The sequence below is a fragment of the Oncorhynchus mykiss genome, chromosome 8 (assembly GCF_013265735.2).
Source record: "Oncorhynchus mykiss isolate Arlee chromosome 8, USDA_OmykA_1.1, whole genome shotgun sequence".
In the NCBI taxonomy this organism is placed as follows: Eukaryota; Metazoa; Chordata; class Actinopteri; order Salmoniformes; family Salmonidae; genus Oncorhynchus; species Oncorhynchus mykiss.
In genome coordinates, this window is record NC_048572.1 from 19,903,207 (window position 1) to 19,919,576 (window position 16,370).

Below are 16,370 nucleotides of genomic sequence, written 5' to 3' on the forward strand. Positions count from 1 at the left end.
AGCCGCCCGATACATAAACTACTGCAGCATAAATACTGGAGGCTGAAAAAGGAGGGGTCAGGAGACACTGTGGCCCCATCCGAGGACACCTCCGGACAGGGCCAAACAGGAAGGATATAACCCCACCCACTTTGCCAAAGCACAGCCCCCACACCACTAGAGGGATATCTTCAACCACCAACTTACCATCCTGAGACAAGGCTGAGTATAGCCCACAAAGATCTCCGCCATGGCACAACCCAAGGGGGGGCGCCAACCCAGACAGGATGACCACATCAGTGAATCAACCCACTCAGGTGACGCACCCCCTCCAGGGACGGCATGAGAGAGCCCCAGTAAGCCAGTGACTCAGCCCCTGTAATAGGGTTAGAGGCAGAGAATCCCAGTGGAAAGAGGGGAACCGGCCAGGCAGAGACAGCAAGGGCGGTTCGTTGCTCCAGAGCCTTTCCGTTCACCTTCCCACTCCTGAGCCAGACTACACTCAATCATATGACCCACTGAAGAGATAAGTCTTCAGTAAAGACTTAAAGGTTGAGACCGAGTTTGCGTCTCTGACATGGGTAGGCAGACCGTTCCATAAAAATGGAGCTCTATAGGAGAAAGCCCTGCCTCCAGCTGTTTGCTTAGAAATTCTAGTCCAAGACGTGAGTGTTAACAGTAGACATGTTCTCTGCTATCCACTTTGTTTAAATTCATTATTTGGGGTATAGAGGAGGGTCACGTTTCCAAGCGTTAAGACTGGGTTTAGTTCAAATACGTTTAGCTAAAGGGAGGGCCATCCATTTTCATTTCAGAGAGGTCCGATTTTCTCCATTTAACCCTTATTATAAATAATGTTCATGCCCTTACCAGGCACAGGATGAGTCTGTCCAGCGTGACAATGTTGTACTTCCACACCATGTTGTTGAGGATCTCGATACACTTGTTGAGTTGCTGGCCACCGGCCAACGTGGAGAACTCATCAACCAGAAAGTCTGCAAACGTCCTGACATGAGCCACCAGAGCCCGCGCACCTATCCTCTCCAGAACTCTGGGGCAAGACAGGACACACTGCCTGGTCAGGATGATGGCCTCACCTCACAACGAACGCACAGACACGTCAAATTGGCATAATGTACTGTAACATGGCTCATTGTTTACCATGAGTCATCATTACTAGTCTTCCTCTGAATTTAAAAAAGGCCATCTGTCAATAACAAGATTATTTCATGATTCAACGCAAAGCTGTTATCTCAAACACTATCAGCACCCTTAAAACAATCATCAACACAAACAACCACCAAACAGCTTTCTGACACCATCTGCCTCTAGTGTGTGTGTGTGTGTGTGTGTGTGTGTTCCTCAACAGCATCCAGAGACAGAGCGCCTGGGGCCCACAGCAGCCCCTTCCTCTTTCCAGTGGTAATTCCCCCTGCATACCCCTTCCTACCACCATTCCTGGCCACACCACAACCACCACCACTGGCATCTCCCAATCCCCCAGGCTCCAGCTTCCTGGTAGACAGGCCCTATTTAGAGAACAGGAGAACAGTTTTACTGTAGCAGCTCAGCTGCATTACAAGACAGTCATTACCAGACTTCCAGTCACTGGAAAAGTGAGCACACTTTCCCCTCCAAAGCCTTTAGCCACTTTTTAATTAAAATCCCCTTTGGAAAATACCTGAGGCGGTAAATCAAATTACAAATGGCGGTGTGCGGCGCTTGACACAATGCTCCAAAAATCCCCCCATGACTGCCTTCTCGAGGAAAGCCATCACTCTCTGCTGGGTAGTGACATAAAGAGTGCAGGCAGGTTTACAATAGAAAAGGCTTTATTCATTCCTGACACTCAAACTCTGTGGGGGAAAGAGGGTGTAGATTCTTTCCTACAGATGAGAGATAGAGGGAGAATTGGAGAGAAAGTGCCAGGGAGGGAGAGAGAAAGAAAAGGGAGGGAGAGAGAGGGAGAGGTATATATAAAAAAAGAGAGGGAGGGATAGACAGGGGGATAAAAGTGCCAGGGAGGGAGAGAGAGGGAGGGATAGACAGGGGGATAAAAGTGCCAGGGAGGGAGAGAGAAAGAAAAGGGAGGGAGAGAGAGGGAGGGATAGACAGGGGGATAAAAGTGCTAGGGAGGGAGAGAGAAAGAAAAGGGAGGGAGAGTGAGGGAGGGATAGACAGGGGGATAAAAGTGCTAGGGAGGGAGAGAGAGGGAGGGATAGACAGGGGGATAAAAGTGCTAGGGAGGGAGAGAGAGGGAGGGATAGACAGCGGGATAAAAGTGCCAGGGAGGGAGAGAGAAAGAAAAGGGAGGGAGAGTGAGGGAGGGATAGACAGGGGGATAAAAGTGCTAGGGAGGGAGAGAGAGGGAGGGATAGACAGCGGGATAAAAGTGCCAGGGAGGGAGAGAGAGGGAGGGATAGACAGGGGGATAAAAGTGCCAGGGAGGGAGAGAGAAAGAAAAGGGAGGGAGAGAGAGGGAGGGATAGACAGGGGGATAAAAGTGCCAGGGAGGGAGAGAGAAAGAAAAGGGAGGGAGAGAGAGGGAGGGATAGACAGGGGGATAAAAGTGCCAGGGAGGGAGAGAGAAAGAAAAGGGAGGGAGAGAGAGGGAGGGATAGACAGGGGGATAAAAGTGCTAGGGAGGGAGAGAGAAAGAAAAGGGAGGGAGAGAGAGGGAGGGATAGACAGGGGGATAAAAGTGCCAGGGAGGGAGAGAGAAAGAAAAGGGAGGGAGAGAGAGGGAGGGATAGACAGGGGGATAAAAGTGCTAGGGAGGGAGAGAGAAAGAAAAGGGAGGGAGAGAGAGGGAGGGATAGACAGGGGGATAAAAGTGCTAGGGAGGGAGAGAGAAAGAAAAGGGAGGGAGAGAGAGGGAGGGATAGACAGGGGGATAAAAGTGCTAGGGAGGGAGAGAGAAAGAAAAGGGAGGGAGAGAGAAAGAAAAGGGAGGGAGAGAGAAAGAAAAGGGAGGGAGAGAGAGGGAGAGGTATATATAAAAAAAGAGAGGGAGGGATAGACAGGGGGATAAAAGTGCCAGGGAGGGAGAGAGAAAGAAAAGGGAGGGAGAGAGAGGGAGGGAAAGACAGGGGGATAAAAGTGCCAGGGAGGGAGAGAGAAAGAAAAGGGAGGGAGAGAGAGGGAGGGAAAGACAGGGGGATAAAAGTGCCAGGGAGGGAGAGAGAAAGAAAAGGGAGGGAGAGAGAGGGAGGGAAAGACAGGGGGATAAAAGTGCCAGGGAGGGAGAGAGAAAGAAAAGGGAGGGAGAGAGAGGGAGGGAAAGACAGGGGGATAAAAGTGCCAGGGAGGGAGAGAGAGGGAGGGAAAGACAGGGGGATAAAAGTGCCAGGGAGGGAGAGAGAGGGAGGGAAAGACAGGGGGATAAAAGTGCCAGGGAGGGAGAGAGAAAGAAAAGGGAGGGAGAGAGAGGGAGGGATAGACAGGGGGATAAAAGTGCCAGGGAGGGAGAGAGAAAGAAAAGGGAGGGAGAGAGAGGGAGGGAAAGACAGGGGGATAAAAGTGCCAGGGAGGGAGAGAGAAAGAAAAGGGAGGGAGAGAGAGGGAGGGAAAGACAGGGGGATAAAAGTGCCAGGGAGGGAGAGAGAGGGAGGGAAAGACAGGGGGATAAAAGTGCCAGGGAGGGAGAGAGAGGGAGGGAAAGACAGGGGGATAAAAGTGCCAGGGAGGGAGAGAGAAAGAAAAGGGAGGGAGAGAGAGGGAGGGATAGACAGGGGGATAAAAGTGCCAGGGAGGGAGAGAGAAAGAAAAGGGAGGGAGAGAGAGGGAGGGATAGACAGGGGGATAAAAGTGCCAGGGAGGGAGAGAGAAAGAAAAGGGAGGGAGAGAGAGGGAGGGATAGACAGGGGGATAAAAGTGCCAGGGAGGGAGAGAGAAAGAAAAGGGAGGGAGAGAGAGGGAGGGATAGACAGGGGGATAAAAGTGCTAGGGAGGGAGAGAGAAAGAAAAGGGAGGGAGAGAGAGGGAGGGATAGACAGGGGGATAAAAGTGCTAGGGAGGGAGAGAGAGGGAGGGATAGACAGGGGGATAAAAGTGCTAGGGAGGGAGAGAGAGGGAGGGATAGACAGGGGGATAAAAGTGCTAGGGAGGGAGTTGAAGCGTTTAATAACACATTCAGAAACTCTCCCCGGAGGGTTATGCAAACAACAGCCCTTCACAGACCCATTATCACCCCTCCTGCCTGCTGATAAGCAGAAAGGCTCTGCTCTCCAAACCCCTGGCCTGCAGAGAGAGCAGACATCAGATAGAACATAGCCTCTGTTGAACAGTAGTTTTCAGCACATGGCTTGCCAAGTGGCTCCAGGGATTGGGTGTGAGGCCGTGCTGATTTTTACACTGTGAGAGGGAATCCACAACAGCACTTTAGCAGCACGGCGCTGGCTACAGGTTGTCAGTCAGACTCCACAACTTCTGCTTCAGAAAGCACTTTAAAAGTGCCTTGCTAGTATAGACTGGGCGTGTGATTTTTTTTTAAAGATGTTAGCGGCAGGAAAGCTGTATCGGTGCTATCAGAAATAGTGGAGAGTAGAGATTCACATTTAGTCAAGTGTAATTCTCATTCAGAGCTTGTGATTAGAATGACAAGTGGGCAGTTAAGGAGTGTGTGTGTGTGTGTGTGTGTGTGTGTGTGTGTGTGTGTGTGTGTGTGTGTGTGTGTGTGTGTGTGTGTGTGTGTGTGTGTGTGTGTGTGTGTATGGTCAGGCGGTTTCCATCCACACAACGTACAGTTATAAACAGGGGTGTGCCGACCTCGTCAAACTACTATTCGTCTCCGTCACACTTGATACTCATAATAGGATTCACTCGTGATCGGAAAACCCAGAAGTGTGCTTTAAATGCCTGTAAAGCCTATATCTCAAGTGCACATTACTGTACTATCACTCAGAGCGCATCTCAAAGGGTTTCCCCTATTTACCACAGCCACAGAGAAAAAATGTGCTCTATTGAAATGTATGATGTTTTAAAATTAATTTTAGGTTAGGGTTAAGCATAAGGTTAACAGTGTGGTTAAGTTTAGGGTTAGGTTTAAAATCTGATTTTAAGAAGATAAATTGTAGAAATATGCAGGGTTTAATGGCTTTGTGGCTGTGGTAAATAGTGATGACCATCTCAGAGTACAAAGAACAAGAACGACATATGAAAATGCGCATGATTCACTTACTTAGTTCTATTCAATTATCAATGAAATAGGCTAATAAATAACCTAATGCATGTCTGGCTATTGCTGCCTGCATTTATTCTAGACACAGATTTAGCCTATGCCATAGAATTTGTACAATCAAAATAAACTATCTGACTTTTCCCCCCAAAAATTACATTACAGCCTTATTCTAATTATTATTTTTTTAAGTCCCCCTCATCAATCTACAAACAATACCCCATAATGACCAAGCAAAAACAGCTTTTTAAGAAATGTTTGCATATTTATTAAAAATAAATACTATTCAGACCCTTTACTCAGTATTTTGTTAAAGCACCTTTGGCAGCGATTACAACCTTGAGTTTTCTTGCATATGACACTACAAGCTTGGCACTATAAGGACACAAAGCGAGACCCAGATGCAGACACAGGAGGCAGATGGTTTGAGTCTTTGATATGTATTATTCAATCCAAAAGGGGTAAGCAAGAGAATGGTCGTGGACAGACAAAATGTCAAAACCAGTTCAGTGCAGGAGGTACAGAGGGGCAGGCAGGCTCGAGGTCAGGGCAGGCGGAATGGCCGGCAATGGCAGGAATGGCCGGAATGGCAGGCGGGTACTGAGTCCAGAAAACAGGCAAGGGTCAAAACCTAAAGGACTCAGACCATGAGAAACAAGAACCCGATGGCCACTCTGACAGCACTCCAGAGTTCCTCTGTGGAGATGAGAGAACCTTCCAGAAGGACAACCATCTCTGAAGCACTCCACCAATCAGGCATTTATGGTAGAGTGGCCAGATGGAATCAAATCCTCAGTAAAAGGCACATTGTTTCTCATGGTCTGAGTCCTTTAGGTGCCTTTTGGCAAACTCCAAGTGGGCTGTCATGTGCCTTTTACTGAGGAGTCGCTTCCATCTGGCGACTCTACCATAAATGCCTGATTGGTGGAGTGCTTCAGAGATGGTTGTCCTTCTGGAAGGTTCTCTCATCTCCACAGAGGAACTCTGGAGTGCTGTCAGAGTGGCCATCGGGTTCTTGGTCACCTCCCTGATCAAGGCCCTTCTCCCCCGATTGCTCAGTTTGCCCAGGCGGAGAGCTCAAGAAAGAGTCTTGGTGGTTCCAAACTTCTTCAATTTAAGTATGATGTAGGTCACTGTGTTCTTGTGGACCTTCAATACTGCAGAAATGTTTTGGTAGACTTCCCCATATCTGTGCGCTGACACAATACTGTCTCGGAGCTCTACAGACAATTCCTTCGACCTCATGGCTTGGATTTTGCTCTGCCAACTGTGGGACCTTTTATATAGACATGTGTGCCTTTCCAAATCATGCCCAACCAATTTAATTTACCACAGGTGGACTCCAATCAAGTTGTAAAAACATCTCAAGGATGATCAATGGAAACAGGATGCACCTGAGCTCAATTTCAAGTCTCATAGCAAAGGATCTGAATACTTACGTAAATACGTAATTTCCCTTTTTTTCCAAAAACCTGTTTTTGCTTTGTTATTATGGGGTACTGTGTGCAGATTGCTGCAATTCCTTTGTTATTATTATTATATATATTTTTTTAATGCGAAAGCAGCAAAGTCTTGTATGGCAATACTTCGAGAAGTTAAATGAGAAGGTGATGAAATTCAAACTTGCGAGGTGGAATTGGGCTACAGTGGCAGTACAGATATAATGCTGAAAGGGACGCACCCTGAGACCCAACCAATTGCTGGCAGCAGTGTGATAAGGGACAGAGTGAGAAAATCCCATTGCTGATTACAGAAATGATTGCAGTTGATATGCAGCCATTGTCAATGGTAGAGGATGTCGTGACAGTTCTGATGGATCAATTTTACAATGAATGTTCTGCAAGTACAAAGCGCAATGTCTCAAATGCCATATGTGGAGTTAACAGCAGACTGTTGGACATCTATGAACACGCTGTCATATATCACTGCAACGAGCCATCACATTAATGAGAAGTGGGACATGAAGTTCCATGTACTAACCACTGAGAACAAGGAGAGGCACACAACAGAGAACCTAAAACACTATTAATACTATCGTTGCCCAGTGGGTGGGGGACAGCAGGAAGGTAGGTAGCCAGCCAGGATCATGTGGATTTAACTGCATTAACCCCTACCGGTCATACACAGGACCATATCTGAATTGTCAATTCCCATCATTTTATGTTATTCATATCCATCACTCTTGACAACTGTGTTTCTGAACATGCAGAAATAATTGTGCGTTCTGATACCTGGCCCAGACCGGTTTCAGGGACCTCGGCAACCAGATCCCTGGTTGCCCCCCATTGACCAAGCCACTTGGGGGTACTGTTGCCACAGAAAATGCTTGGGGAGAAGGGCCCCGAGCCAAACAACCTTTTTAACGAAAAAGGCTCATCCAAATACATGTAGGTATGGTTAAAGTGACTATGCATATATGATGAACAGAGAGTAGCAGTAGCGTAAAAGAGGGGGTGGTGGGACACAATGCAGATAGCCCGGTTAGCCAATGTGCGGGAGCACTGGTTGGTAGGGCCAATTGATGTAGTATGTACATGAATGTATAGTTAAAGTGACTATGCATATAAGATAAACAGCAAGTAGCAGCAGCGTAAAAGAGGGTTTGTGGGGGGCCCACAATGCAAATAGTCCGGGTAGCCATTTGGTTACCTGTTCAGGAGTCTTATGGCTTGGGGGTAAAAACTGTTAAGAAGCCTTTTTGTCCTAGACTTGGCACTCCGGTACCACTTGCCATTCGGTAGTAGAGAGAACAGTCTATGACTGTGGTGGCTGGGGTCTTTGACAATATTTAGGGCCTTCCTCTGACACCGCCTGGTGTAGAGTTCCTGGATGGCAGGCAGCTTTGCACTACCCTCTGAAGTGCCTTGCGGTCAGAGGCCGAGTAATTGCCTTACCAGGCTGTGATGCAACTGGTCAGGATGCTCTCGATGTTGCAGCTGTAGAACCGTACAGAAGCTCTTTTCTGCCGTAAGATACGGTTACAGAAACATTATGTACAAAATAATTGACAAATATCGCGAAACCCCCCCACATAATAGCACAATTGGTTGGGCGTCCGTAAAACTGCTGCCATTTCTTCCGGCGCCATTTTCATCAGCACAAGCAGAGCAGAAAGTAGTTAGCTTTTAGCAAACACAAAAACCGATACCAAGACCCAAAACTCGCAACATCTAGGGGGACAAGTACTATTCTCACCACTAACAGACACCTAAGTTGGAGCCGAATCTCGTAGCCTTCAAGTGCTTGAAAAGTTTGTAAATTGCATGACACGTTATTCCTTCAGGCTCACTGAAGAGCAAAGAATTTAGGAAATGGATGCAGGCCCCGGTATTATAGCCAGGAAGGTGGGGCTTCCGAGGGTGAGCTCAGTTGGGCGTCATATCAGTTTGCTTCGGGTGAATAGGATTGGTCGTTGACTCCTCATAGTATGTTATACCGAGTGACAGACTGAAAGGGCACTGTCCTTTGTCTGGAGAGGGAGCAGCTGCACCACAGGGAGACCATGCCCTCTATTCCCCATTCACTTAACATTCACAGAGCTCACCTAATCATCTTATCAAAACATGTTACTTTATTACAATGTTCCCAGGTTAACTCATATTATTTATTAATGATATATATAGATTGAAATACAGTCATTTGGTCCTAATCTATGGATTTCACATGACTGGGAATACAGATATGCATCTGTTAGTTACAGATACCTTTAAAAAAAAGTAGGGGCGTGGGTCAGAAAACCAGTCAGTGTGACCACCATTTGCCTCATGCAGCATGACACCTCTCCTTCCCATAGAGTTGATCAGGCTGTTGATTGTGGAATGTTGTCCCACTCCTCTTCAATGGCTGTGCGTAGTTGCTGGATATTGGCAGAATTGGAACACGCTGTCGTACCCGTTGATACAGAGCATCCCAAACAGCTCAATGGGTGACATATCTGGTGAGTATGCAGCCCATGGAAGAACTGGGACATTTTCAGATTCCCGGAATCGTGTACAGATCCTTGCGACATGGGGCTGTGTATTATCATGCTGAAACATGAGGTGAGCCTGTGGGGCCTGTGGATTTAATTTCCACTGTATCTCTGTGCATTCAAATTGCCATTGATAAAATGCAATTGTGTTAATAGTCTGTACCGTATGCCTGCCAATACCATAACCCCACTGCCACCATGGGACACTGTTCACAACGTTATCAGCAAACCGCTCACCCACACAACGCCATACACATGGTCTGCGGTTGTGAGGCCGGTTGGGCGTACTGCCAAATTCTCTAAAATGAGTTTGGAGGCGGCTTCTACATCTGCATTTCTTGCTGTTTAAGGCTGGGTTTCTGTACAGCACTTTGTGACATTGGCTGATGTAAAAAGGGCTTTATAAATACATTTGATTGATTGATTATGGTAGATACATTAACATTCAATTCTCTGGTGGACATTCCTGCAGTCAGCATGCCAATTGCACGCTCCCTCAAAACTTGAGACACGTGGCATTGTGTTGTGTGACAAAACTGCACATTTCTAGAATGCCCATTTATCGTCCCCAGCACAAGGTGCACCTGTGTAATGAACACGCTGTTTAATCAGCTTCTTGACATGCCACACCTGTCAGGTGGATGGATTATCTTGGTAAAGGATAAATGCTCCCTAACAGGGATGTAAAAACTTTTTTGTAAAAGCTTTTTTGTGTGCATATGGAACATTTTTGGGATCTTATGTCAGCTCATGAAACATGGGACCCACAGTTAACATGTTGTGTTCATATTTGTATTCAGTATAGATACAGAGATATCTATCTGATTCTCTGAGTCAATAATTCTCTATGGCTACCCCTGTAGACATAAACCCTAAGCTCAGGAACTAACTCTCTGTACCTGAAGAGGAGCAGGGAAGAAGCTGAGGGTGTGAGAGGCCCTGCTGTGAAGAGTGTGGTTCATAATGGTCTGCAGGATGCCCTTACACCAGTACCCTGGATGGAGTCAGGGCCTGTGAAGAAATCTGGGACAGGGAAAGCAGAGGAAGGAAAATGAGTCTTGGGTTATGACAGGGGTACTTATTGCGCGGCCCTCGGGGCCGCCCTACTTTTGCGGCTTGTGGTGATTTTCCTATTTTCCATTCATAATACATAACAGTGATACAATTTACCTCCAGAGTGGTGCAGTGGTCTAAGGCACTGCATCGCAGTGCTAGCTGTGCCACTAGAGATTCTGGGTTCGAGTCCAGGCTCTGTCGCAGCCGGCCGCGACCGGGTGGCCCATGTGGCGGCGCACAATTGGCCCAGCATCGTCCGGGTTAGGGGAGGGTTTGGCCGGCAGGGATATCCTTGTCTCATTGCGCACTAGCGACTCCTGTGGCGGGCCGGGCGCAGTGCACGCTGACACGGTAGCCAGGTGTACTGTGTTTCCTCCGACACATTGGTGCGGCTGACTTCTGGGTTGGATGGGCATTGTGTCAAGAAACAGTGTGGCTTGGTTGGGTTGTGTTTCGGGGGAAGCATGGCTCTTAACCTTTGCCTCTCCCGAGTCAGTACGGGAGTTGCAGCGATGAGACAAGACTGTAACTACTACCAATTGGATACCACGAAATTGGGGAGAATTTTTTTTTGAAATAAAAAATAAATGATACCATTTCATTTCAATGTGTTTAATGCAGGCCTGAATCACTTCATTGAATTGTTCCCTGGACGGCAGATAGATGACAGTATAGCGTAGCTGTTGAACAGGAAGGCCGAAATAGAAGGTTTGCAGAAATAGAACGCAACCACTCACATACAGCGACCGACACATATCAATATGCTACTAGCTCATTTTGCAGTCTGGTCGACATGGATCGATTTATTGTAAAAAAATAAACGTAAATCTATTGACAATAAAAATGAGAGGGAAGAGCTGGAGAACAACGTGACAGCTATGAACGAACAATCACCAGATAACCAGGAAGATGGAGGTGGGGAGATGCAGCTAGCTAACGTGGCTCCAGTGGCTAAGAGAAGGATACAGTCGATTCAAGAAGAACACAAAGTTCCAAGAGAAATGGAAAGACAAGTATTTTTGTACTGCATGATGGGACTAGCTCACTTTGTCTTATTATACAAGGCAGTCAATTGTTTTAAACAAGTAAATTAAGAGCAACATTTCTAGTCACACCATGCCTACTTTGACAAAACATATCTGCCACGAAGCAATCTCAGAAACAACAAAATTGCGCAACTCAAAGGACAGCTCAAAAAACAACAACAAATGATGGACAGATCTTGCACCGTTGCAGAGAAAACGACAAGAGGCAACATATGAGATTGCTTAGATACTCGCGAGAAACAAGAAGGCCTTCACAGACGTGGAGATTGTAAAATAATGTTTTTTGGCCTCAGCCGAAATATTGTATGCTGATTTCACAAACAAGAAAGCTATTTTAAAGCAAATTAAGGGACTGCAACGATCATAACAAGATGCATAGAAGACATCAGCGAGGACATCGGTAAGCAACTGATTACTGACATATCCATGGCGCCATGTTTTCGTATTGCGCTTGACGAAAGCACTGATGTAAGTGACATTGCCCAATTATGTTTGGTTCCGCTTTCCTCAAAACGAGTCGTTCATAAAGGGACTTTTATGTTTACTGCCCCTTCAGGGACAAACACGAGGAGAGGATATTCTGAAAACCCTTGTTACATTTTCTGCTGATAATAATATTGACTGGTCAAATGTGGCATCTGTGTGCACTGACTGCGCCCCAAACAAGTACAACTCCAAATCCGTAAACACGGGTACCCTCATAGATGTCATCCTAACTAACTCACCCTCCAAATACACCTCTGCTGTTTTCAATCAAGATCTCAGCGATCACTGCCTCATTGCCTGCATCCGTAATGGGTCAGCGGTCAAACGGCCTCCACTCATCACTGTCAAACGCTCCTTAAAACACTTCTGCGAGCAGGCCTTTCTAATTGACCTGGCCGGGGTATCCTGGAATGACATTGACCTCATCTCGTCAGTAGATGATGCCTGGCTATTCTTTAAAAGTGCCTTCCTCACCATCTTAAATAAGCATGCCCCGTTCAAAAAATGTAGAACTAGGAATAGATATAGTCCTTGGTTCACTCCAGACCTGTTTTATTTTTATTTTTATTTTACCTTTATTTAACCAGGCAAGTCAGTTAAGAACAAATTCTTATTTTCAATGACGGCCTGGGAACAGTGGGTTAACTGCCTGTTCAGGGGCAGAACGACAGATTTGTACCTTGTCAGCTCGGGGGTTTGAACTCGCAACCTTCCGGTTACTAGTCCAACGCTCTAACCACTAGGCTACCCTGCCGCCCACTCCAGACCTGTCTGCCCTTGACCAGCTCAAAAACATCCTGTGGCGTTCTGCATTAGCATCGAATAGCCCCTGTGATATGCAACTTTTCAGGGAAGTTAGGAACAAATATACACAGGCAGTTAGGAAAGCTAAGGCCAGCTTTTTCAAACAGAAATTTGCATCCGGTAGAACTAACTAAAAAAAATTCTGAGACACTGTAAAGTCCATGGAGAATAAGAGCACCTCCTCCCAGCTGCCCACTGCTCTGAGGCTAGGAAACACTGTCACCACCGATAAATCCACTATAATTGAGAATTGAAATAAGCATTTTTCTACGGCTGGCCATGCTTTCCACCTGGCTACCCCTACCCCGGTCAACTGCCCTGTACCCTCCACAGCAACCCGCCAAAGCCCCCACCATTTCTCCTTTACCCAAATCCAGATAGCTGATGTTCTGAAAGAACTGCAAAATCTGGACCCCTACAAATCAGCTGGGCTAGACAATCTGGACCCTCTATTTCTAAAATGATCTGCCGAAATTGTTGCAACTCCTATTACTAGCCTGTTCAACATCTTTTTTGTATCGTCTGAGATTCCCAAAGATTGGAAAGCTGCCGCGGTCATCCCCTCTTCAAAGGGGGTGACACTCTAGACCCAAACTGATACAGACCTATATCTATCCTAACCTGTCTTTCTAAGGTCCTCGAATGCCAAGTTAACAAACAGATTACCGACCATTTCGAATCCCACCGTACCTTCTCAGCTATGCAATCTGGTTTCAGAGCTGGTCATGGGTACACCTCAGCCACACTCAAGGTCCTAAATGACATCATAACCGCCATCGATGAGAGACATTACTGTGCAGCCGTATTCATCGACCTGGCCTAGGCTTTTGACTCTGTCAATCACCACATTCTTATTGGCAGACTCAACAGCCTTGGCTTCTCAAATGATTGCCTCGCCTGGTTTACCAACTACTTCTCTGATAGAGTTCAGTGTGTCAAATCGGAGGGCCTGTTGTCCGGACCTCTGACAGTCTATGGGGGTGCCACAGGGTTCAATCCTCGGGCCGACTCTCTTCTCTGTATACATCAATGATGTCGCTCTTGCTGCTGGTTATTCTCTGGTACACCTCTATGCAGACGACACCATTCTGTATACTTCTGGCCCCTCTTTGGACACTGTGTTAACTAACCTCCAGATGAGCTTCAATGCCATACAACTCTCCTTCCGTGGCCTCCAACTGCTCTTAAACGCAGGGAAAACTAAATGCATGCTATTCAACCGATCACTGCCCGCACCTACTCACCTGTCCAGCATCACTACTCTGGACAGCTCTGCCTTAGAATATGTGGACAACTACAAATACCTAGGTGTCTGGTTAGACTGTAAACTCTCCTTCCAGACTCACATGAAGCATCTCCAATCCAAAATTAAATCTAGAATTGGCTTCCTTATATCGCAACAAAGCATCCTTCACTCATGCTGCCAAACATACCCTCGTAAAACTGACCATCCTACCGATCCTCGACTTCGGTGATGTCATCTATAAAATAGCCTCCAACACTCTACTCAACAAACTGGATGAAGTCTATCACAGTGCCATTCGTTTTGTCACCAAAGCCCCATACACTACCCACCATTGTGACCTGTACGCTCTCGTTGGTTGGCCCTCACTTCATACGTGTCGCCAAACCCACTGGCTACAGGTTATCTACAAGTCTCTGCTAGGTAAAGCCCTGCCTTATCTCAGCTCACGGGTCACCATAGCAGCACCCACTCGTAGCACGCGCTCCAGCAGGTATATCTCACTGGTCACCCAAAAAAGCCAATTCCTCCTTCGGTCGTCTTTCCTTCCAGTTCTCTGCTGCCAATGACTGGAATGAACTGCAAACATCTCTGAAGCTGGAGACTCATATCTCCCTCACTAGCTTTAAGCACCAGCTGTCAGAGCAGCTCAAAGATCACTGCACCTGTACATAGCCCATCTATCTACCTACCTCATCCCCATACAGTATTTATTTATTTATCTTGCTCCTTTCGACCCCAGTATCTCTACTTGCACATTAATCTTCTGCACATCTACCATTCCAGTGTTTAATTGCTGTATTGTAATTACTTCGCCACCATGGCCTATTTATTGCCTTAACTCCCTTATCTTACCTCATTTGCACTCACTGCATATAGACTTTTTGTTTTCTTTTGTTCTACTGTATTATTGACTATGTTTTGTTTATTCCATGTGTAACTCTGTGTTGTTGTATGTGTTGAATTGCTATGCTTTATCTTGGCCAGGTCGAAGTTGCAAATGAGAACTTGTTCTCAACTAGCCTACCTAGTTAAATAAAGGTGAAATTAAAATGAATAAAATAAAAAATGTGAGGAAAGGAGAAGGGACTCAACAATGAACATTGTGAAACAAAAACAGAGAAACAGACTGACCAATGCACACCTGGATAGCCTCACAAGGACAGCAACAACAGACTATACATTTAGAATTAATTCCGTCAAGGAGCAGAAGGGACATTTTTGCTCATCCAACTACTGAGGTAACCCGTAATATGGGTCTTATACATTTGATGTAGCCTATTTGATGTGTGTATGCATACTGTACATACAGTGTCTTCGGAAACGTTTTCCATATTTTGTTACGTTACAGCCTTACTCTAAAATTGATTAAATTTTAAACAAATCCTCAATCTACACACAGTACCCCATAATTACAAAGCGAAAACAGGTTTTTCAAATTTCTTGCAAATGTATACTTGTTCTATACAGATACCTTCTTTACATAAGTATTCAGATCCTTTACTATGAGACTCGAAATTGCACTCAGGTGCATCCTGTTTCCATGGATCATCCTTGATGTTTCTACAATTTGATTGGAGTCCACCTTTGGTTGATTCAATTGATTGGACATGATTTGGAAAGGCACACACCTGCCTATATAAGGTACCACAGTTGACAGTACATGTCAGAACAAAAACCATAAGATCAAAGGAATTGTCCGTAGAGCTCTGAGACAGGATTGTGTCGAGGCACAGATCTGGGGAAGGGTAGCAACAACTTTCTGTAGCATTGACAATCCCAGTGGAACACAGTGGCTTACATCATTCCCCCCAGGCCAAACTGAGCAACCAAGGAAGAAGGGCCTTGGTCAGGGAGGTGACCGAGAACCCGATGGTCACTCTGACAGAGCTGTAGAGTTCCTCAGTAGAGATGGGAGAACCTTCCAGAAGGACAACCATCTCTGCGGCACTCCACCTGTCACGGTTTTCTGTATGTGAAGGAGAGTCGGACCAAAATGCGGCGTGTAGATTACGATCCATGTTTATTGACTATAGCAACACGAATCTAAATACAAACAGTGCAAAATAATAAACGTAATGAAAACCGAAACAGCCTAAACTGGTGCAAACTAACACTAAGGACAGGAACAATCACCCACAAACACACAGTGAAACCCAGGCTACCTAAATATGGTTCCCAATCAGAGACAATGACGAACACCTGCCTCTGACTGAGAACCATATCAGGCTGAACATAGAAATAGACAAACAAGACATGAAACATAGAATACCCACTCAGATCACACCCTGACCAATCAAAACATAGAAAATACAAAGTAAACCATGGTCAGGGCGTGACACCACCAATCAGGCCTTTATGGTAGAGTGGTCAGACAGAAGCCACTCCTCAGTAAAGGCACATGGCAGCCAGCTTGGAGTTTGCCAATACGCACCTAAAGGACTGTCAGACTATGAGAAGCAAGATTCTCTGGTCTGATGAAACCAAGATTGAACTCTTTGGCCTGAATGCCAAGCGTCACGTCTGTTCGAATCCTGGCACCATCCCTATGGTGAAGCACCACCATGCAGCACTGTGCTGTGGGGATGTTTTTCAGAGGCAGGGACTGTG

General features: G+C 46.3%; 1 pseudogene; it reads right to left on the reverse strand.

Annotated features, from left to right (window-relative positions):
• LOC110529204 overlaps window positions 1-16,370 on the reverse strand; it is a 33,145-nt pseudogene that overhangs the window by 9,940 nt on the left and 6,835 nt on the right.